Here is a 7,609-nt window from a genome sequence, read left to right on the forward strand (position 1 = left end):
TGTCAGAGATTAATATTGCCACTCCTGCTCTTCTTTGAGTGTTGTTTGCTTGATATATTTTTTTTCATCCTGTGAGTTTTAGTTTGTTTGTGTCTTTAAGTGTAAGGTGTGTCTCTTGTAGGCAGCATATAGACGGATCATGTTTTTTAATTCAATCTGCCACTGTCTGTCTCTTTATTGGTGCATTTAGTCCATTTACATTCAGCATAATTATTGATAGGTATGAGTTTAGTGCTGTCATCTTGATGTCTTTTTTTGTGTGCTGTTCACAGTTGCTTTGTTCCACTTAATTTTCTGTGCTGAGTCATTTTTCTTTATGTATTTTCTTTTCATCTTTTTCATTGTTGTTGATTTTGTGTTTGCTGAGTCTTTATATCTTTCTAGTTTTTTATTTTGACTTGTAAGATTGTTAGTTTCCTTTGTGGTTACCTTAATATTTACCCCTGTTTTTCTAAGTTTCTACCAGTCTTTAATTCTTTATATCGCCTTGACTTCCTCTCCATATGAAAAATCTGTGTCTACATTTTTTAAGTCCCTCTTTTTTGTTTTAGTGTTGTCATCTTTTACATATTGACATCCGTTTCCTTATTTTCAGTGTTTTAGATTTGATTTCCTTTTGTGACTTCCCTATCTGGGTTGATATCTGGTTGCTCTGTCCTATGTTCTAGTCTTGGGTTGTTATCTGATGTTACTGATTTTCTAACCAGAGGACTCCCTTTAGTATTTCTTGTAATTTTGGTTTGGTTTTTGCAAATTCCCTAAACTTCTGTTTATCTGGAAATGCCCTAATTTCACCATATATTTGAGAGACAGTTTTGGTGGATATATAATTCTTGGCCAGCAGTTTTTTTCCTTCAAGGCTTTAGATATGTCATCCCATTGCCTTCTTGCCTGCATGGTTTCTGCTGAGTAGTCCGAGCCTATTCTTATTGACTCTCCTTTGTAGATGCCTTTTCATTTATCTCCTAGCCACTCTTAAAATTCTCTCTTTATCTTTGGTTTTGCCAAGTTTGATTATAATATGTATTGGTGACTTTCTTTTGGAATCTACCTTATGTGGGGTTTGATTAGCATCTTGGACAGATATCTTGTCATCTTTCACAATATCAGGGAAGTTTTATGCCAACAAATCTTCAACAATTCTCTTTGTATTTTCTGTTATCCCCTCATGTTCTGGTACTCCAATCACTCATAGGTTATTCCTCTTGTTAGAATCCCACATAATTCTTAGGGTTTCTTCATTTTTTGAATCCTTTTATCTGATTTTTCCTCAAATAAGTTGGTGTCAAGTGCTTTATCTTCAATCTCACCAATTCTGACTTCCATTGCCTCATTTCTGCTCCTATGACTTTCTTTTGAGTTGTCTAATTCTGAAATTTAAAATTGAAATTCTGAAATTTTACTTTGTTAATCTTCTGGATTTCTGATTGCTGTCTCTCTCTGGATTCTTGCAGCCCGTTAAATTTGTCATTATGCTCTTCTCTTTTTAATTTCCTCTATTGCGTGTTCTGCGTTTTGCTTAATTTCCTTCCTAATTTCTTGAAGAGTTCTGTATATTAATCTTTTGTATTCTGCCTCTGGTAATTCCAAGAAATTTTCCCTCTGGAAAATTTCTAGAGTCTTCATTTTGGGAGCTTGCTGAAGCCATTACGTATTGCCTTTTTATGTGATTTGATATTGACTGTTGTCTCTGAGCCATCAGTAAGTTGTTATATTTATTCCATGTTTGCTTACTGTGTCCTAGCTTCTTGTTTTGTTTTGATATACCCAAATAGGCTGCTCGTATGAGCTGGTTTGATTACTGGCACCTTTGAAGCTCTAATGTCCTGTCACCAGGTGGTTAGGTCTGTTACTAGGTATGTAAGCTCAGGAGTCCACCCACTCATCCTGTATGGATTCAGCTTAGGTGCCCAGGTAGATAGCCATCAAGAGTGTGGTGTAGGCTCTCACTTAGAGGCGTGGGTGATTGGTATAGACACAAGCATCTGGCTGCAGCAGGGGGACACACTCTGAGCAAGCCAAGGGGCTGATGGCCACACCTGAGCGTCCAGGAGGAAGGCATGTCCCTGTTCCCTAGAGCGCATAGTTGCGTGGGTTTTGTAGCCGGACTGTGAACACCTAATGTTGTTGGATGCAGGGACTGGGTGGCACCTCTTATTCATGGGCCCCTCTTGCAGGTGGCTAGGTGGTGTGGGTGGAGCCACCAGTCCTCAGGCCCCTGATGTGGGTAGATAAAGACCCTGCTTAATGGGCAGAGCAGTGTCAAATGTGAAGAACCTGCCACTTCACAGCTGAAACAGTTGAAGTTAGAGTTCTGGTATATACCCTGTTGTACTGTGGTAATGAGGGACTACGCTGCTGAGATGGGCCCACACAAGTCTCTGGAGGGGGAAAGGCACTCAAAGTCTGTGCATCCCTTATGCCTGTGCCTAGGCAAAGAGCTGTGCCTACCCTGGGTTCCTGGCTTAGGGGAGCTGGCAGTTTATTTTTTCCTGTTTGTTAATTTGTTCACTCTTCAAGGCAGGAAAAATGGCTCTGGGCGTGTGATGGATCCTACTTCCGGGCCAGGGGACTCGGCAATTGCTGAAGCCGGTCCTGGGACCCAGCGCAGAGCAGGGAGCAGGGAGGTAAATGGGAGAGAGCTTTTTCCCTAAGGGAGGTGTTTTTGATCCTCACAGTAAGCCGTACACAAGTACTTATCTTTCGTGGAGGGCTGCTTCTCACTGGTTCTGGGTGGCTGTGTAGAGTCTCTGGTGCTGGGTCTCTCCTGGTGCGGAAAATGCACCTCCCGAGCACGGCTGCTTATCTGCCTCACTGCTCACTCCTGAGCTGATCAGGCCTGAAGGGCTCAGGCTCTCGCCGGGTCAGGTCTGGCAACTCCTCACTGCTTCTGAACCATCTCTCCCTCCCCTGCCACTCAGTCCGGTTCCTCACCTCTGTCTTTGATGTTCAGGGCTCCCAGATTGCCATATATAATTGAATCACTTGTTTTTTTGGGTCTTTGTTGTAATAGGGTCCACCATAAGTGTCTGACTACTCCAACATCTTGGCCCCACTGAAACCCTGAATTCTGAACTCCAACCCAATCATATTCCAGGAAGCCTACATTGAAATCCTCCCCATGAATCCATCAGCAACTCACATCCAACATCAATCTTAACACTCTGACCACAGCTCTATTCTCAACCTAACCCAATTTCTACCTGCAACTCCATCTTCATTTCCATGCTCAACTCCTTCTCCCACTCCCTTTTCATTTCTCCAGTTGCCCACACACAACTTTGACCCTTCATTTCACACAAACTCTAAACTCTAAAAGCCTGCCTATTAACATCATATTAACGTTGATTCCACCCTAACTAAATTCAAGCCAAGTCCCTAAGTCTTCTGAGACATTTACCCTCATCAAGTCCAAAATCAGATCCCAGAACTTGGGCTATTGACCTTACCAATTCCACAGAAAGACTTTGACATTGAGAGCTGTCAACTTTCCTTACTTGGGCCCAGGTCAAGCAGGATAGACCTCAGGACACTTGACTCCCCAGTTATTTTCTCACGGTTCCATGATCCAATAATTAGTATCTTTCCCTCCTGGCTTCCCAAAGGAGGAACTTTATGAAGGTTCCTCATTTGTTATTGACTGCTCAATTCTTCATCCCTGGATTTTTTCCTCAATATTCTGTTAGCTACTCTGGAGCCCTGTCATTCTCTCCTAAATTATAAGAACTTCTCCTCTGCTGTGTTTTGCATATCTGTCATTATGTAAGTCATATTCTTAATTATTTAATCTGATTTTGTTTCTAAACACTCATCTTCACGAGGGTAGGAAATGTATCTAGTGCTCTTTGTTGTTTTCTCATCACCCAGGCCAGACAAGGATCATAGAAGAGACTTAAATAAATATTAGTTTACCAACCATTGTCATCCATAGATCCATCACCTTTAGATTCATTCCTGCCTTGATCCCTGAGCCATTCAGCCATGAGGTGGGATAGAAGGACCTTGGCCTCACAAGCCAGACCAATTCACTTTTGAATCTTAGTTCCCCACTGTGTGATTTCAGGTAATTGACTTTATTTTTCTGAACCTCAATTTGTCCCTGTCTAAACTGAGAGAGCAGCATCTACTTCTTGAGGCAAATGTGAGGATTAAATAAAATAATGCATTGAACATTGATGGGTACATAGCAGGCAGTCAATTAATATTAGCTCTCTTTTCCCGTAATCCAGAGAATGAAATCACTTCTATTTCTTGTGCATCTACTATGTGGTGTGTCAGGTGCTTTGCAGACTTAATTTCTACTCCTCACATAAGTCCGAATGAAGATTGTCATTCTCACAGATGAGAAAACAGAGCTTTAAAAGGGGTTAAACCATTTGCCCAAATTTATACAACTATGGAACGGAAGGGTCAGAATTCAAATGCTGGGGATTCAAAAGCCCATGGTATTACCTCTGGAGTCTCCTTTGGTTCAAACAAGACCTGGAACCCCTGGGTCCTATTATGATTCATGCCCCCACATAAGTGATAGCCTCCACCCCTATTTCCTTTGAGTTTAGTCCCAGCACCTGTTCCTAAGACCCACCCAGACACCCAGCCTCCTACCCCATTTTCCCTCAGACCTATGTCCTGAACCTTTGCCAGATGACTCATCTTCCAGCTCACGATCACACCTGAGAGCTGGCTTCTGACTCTGTCATGCCAGCTGGGACCTGCCCTGCAGGATCTTAAATACTATGACCCTGGCACCTCCTGATTCAGCCCCCAGGTTCTAAAGGCCCATTGTTTCTGATTTCCCAGACTGCCTTCCCCCTTCTTTCAAGAACAGAACTCTACTTCTTTTGGAGAGTTGCCCCTCTCGTTTCATATAGTTCTGGTGAAACTGTCAGTCATAGTTCTCCACCTCCATCTACCCACCCATCCATTGGGACGGATGCATGACGCAGGCCAAGCCAACAAGAGCACTGCTTTCCCCCGGGTAAGAGTGATTGATCCAAGGGGTGGGCCCAGTTCAAGCTGGACCAATTAGAGTTCTTCCTTGGGACTACTATCAAGATGATGGGAAAAAGACCATTGTTTCTGCTGGGTTTGCTTAACTGGATCTGCTATAATCCCTTCACGTGAAGAAATCCGCCTACAGAAGGCCAGAATAAGACTCACAGGAGAGAAAAAATACATACGCAGAAATGAGAAACAGCTCATACATATGGGAAACAGAAATAGAGACAGAGAGAAAAAGTGCCACACAGAAAGAGAGAGAGACAGCTGACTGGCTTAAGTCACCATTTCAAGTCCTTGAGGCCTGGTACCCATGTCTCTTCTATTAATGTCCTGAGCCACCCCTACAGTTTTCCTGACTACCTATACCAACAAATTCCTTCTTTTGTGTAAACCAGTTTGAATTGGGGCTCCGACACTTACATCCAAAAGTTCCCTGACTAAGGCAGAAATAAGATCCTCAACTAAATGAGTGCTCACAGCCTTTGTCCCTTCCTGGTGCTCCAATCTCCTGCCAGATTCTACAGTCCATGGTTCTATTCCTGGCTTGCTGGTTGACCTTGGAGAAATCCCTTCCCCTCTCAGACCTCAGCCACCACCCTCTCCCCTTAATATCATGAATCAATCTTCAAGTCCACTCCAGCTTATATTCTACTGGGGAAATTTAAATATCACCTGGATGTTGGATCATATTAAGGAATTATCATTAATTCTGTAAGGTGTGATAATGCTAGGGTGCTTATATTTAAAAGAATCCCTCCTTTTAGAGCAGGAGTTATCAGACTTTTTCTATAAAGGGACAGATAGTAAACATTTTAGGCTTTGTGAACCAAGAGGCAAAATCAAGGCTCTTATGTAGGTTCTTACATAACAAAAGAGAAAACAAATTTCCACACATTTTTAATTGATGAAATTTAAAATATAATAATTTAATACAATTTTTGTAATACAGGTACACTAATGAGACAAATAAGGGCTCTCATGGCCCAATGGTTAAGCACTTGGCTGCTAACTGAAAGATTGGCGGTTTGAACACAACCAGCAGCTCCAAGGAAGAAAGACCTGGTGATCTGCTCCCGTAAAGATTACAACCTAGAAAACCTTATGGGGCAGTTCTACTGTCACATGGGGTCACCATGAGTCAAAATCAACTCAATGGCACTCAACAACAAAGAATGGAATTCTTTCTTAGAGGATAACATCTTGCTTATTAGAGTACAAAGTTAGTAGTCTTCTCTATCATCAAAAAGATTGCAAATGTTTAGCTGTAAAAATCATTTTTAGTTTGTGGGATTTGGCCCACTAGCTGTAGTTTTAGAAATACATAATGAAATATTTAAGAATGAAATGATGGGATGACTGAGATTTGCTTCAAAATAATCCAGCATTGGGAGAGCATGTGGGAGTATAGGTGAAACAAAAACGTTTTGTATTTTTAATTGTTGAAGCTGTGTGGTGGTACATGTAGGTTCATTGTACTATTCCCTTTATTGTGCATATGTTTGAAATTTTCCACAATAAAAAATTGTCAAACAACTATTTGGTTTGAGCTGTCCCTTGAGTAACCCCTCCAGAAATGTATCCCCAGCACCAGGGGATTTAGTACAGGATCCAAAAGATTTCCTCAGGATTTCTGGAATTGGGAAAGAACTGTCACGGTGGATTAGAAAAGCTGATGCCTGCAGAACTTTTCCCACACCCATACCACTTCTGGGAAATTGCCCTGCCCACAGCCTCAGGTGGCCATATTTTGTATCACATGACTCTAAAAACCCACTGACTGGATAGGGCTAGTCACCTGACCTGAATGCAGTCAAAGCATTGGCCATTCATTGACCTATGACTGAAGGAGAAAAGATGAGCTGGACCAATCAGATTCTCTTTTTTGAGAATGTAATCTGAGAAATCCTGGGAGAGCAAAGCAGTTGATAGTGGGAGATGAAGTTGAAAGGGTGTGAAATTGGGAGAGAGACTGGAGCAGCCTATAAAGGAGCAGAAAGTATGAGAATGTAAAATCATGAAATAGAGAAAGGAGTTCTAGAGTCAAAGAAATGAGTCTGATGGTTGGTAGTAAGAAGGAAGGCAACAGACAGGAAGAGTGAAGAGACAGACACTAGGAGCCAGTCTCTATTTGAATTAGATTTCTGTTTCATTTATGTCCTTACAAAAACTGCCCCTCTCCACACACATCCTTCCCCAAGACAACTTGCATTAAACCTCTGCTCTAATGAAAACTCCCCAAAATGTCCCTTCCTCCACTCAGTGGGTATCAAGCTTCAATGTGGACACCAGCAATGATGAGATGTTCATTCCTTCCTGCAACAGCAGATACCTAGGCAACTCTAAACTGTGAGAAAGATTCCTAGTTCTCTTTAAAAAAAACTTCTGTCTTTCAGACTTCTGTTGTTTTATAAGCTGCCGTAGGGTCTGCCCTTGACTCATGATGACCCCATGCACAACTGAATGAAATGCTTCCCAGCCCTATGACATCCTCATGATGGGTTGTTGATTGGACCATTGCGATCACAGGGTTTTCACTGCCTTATTTTTGGAAGTAGATTGTCAGGTCTTTCTTCCTAGTCTGTCTCAGTCTGGAACCTGTTCAGCATCA

This window comes from Trichechus manatus, unplaced genomic scaffold, assembly GCF_000243295.1.
Source record: "Trichechus manatus latirostris isolate Lorelei unplaced genomic scaffold, TriManLat1.0 scaffold00087, whole genome shotgun sequence".
Taxonomy (NCBI): domain Eukaryota; kingdom Metazoa; phylum Chordata; class Mammalia; order Sirenia; family Trichechidae; genus Trichechus; species Trichechus manatus.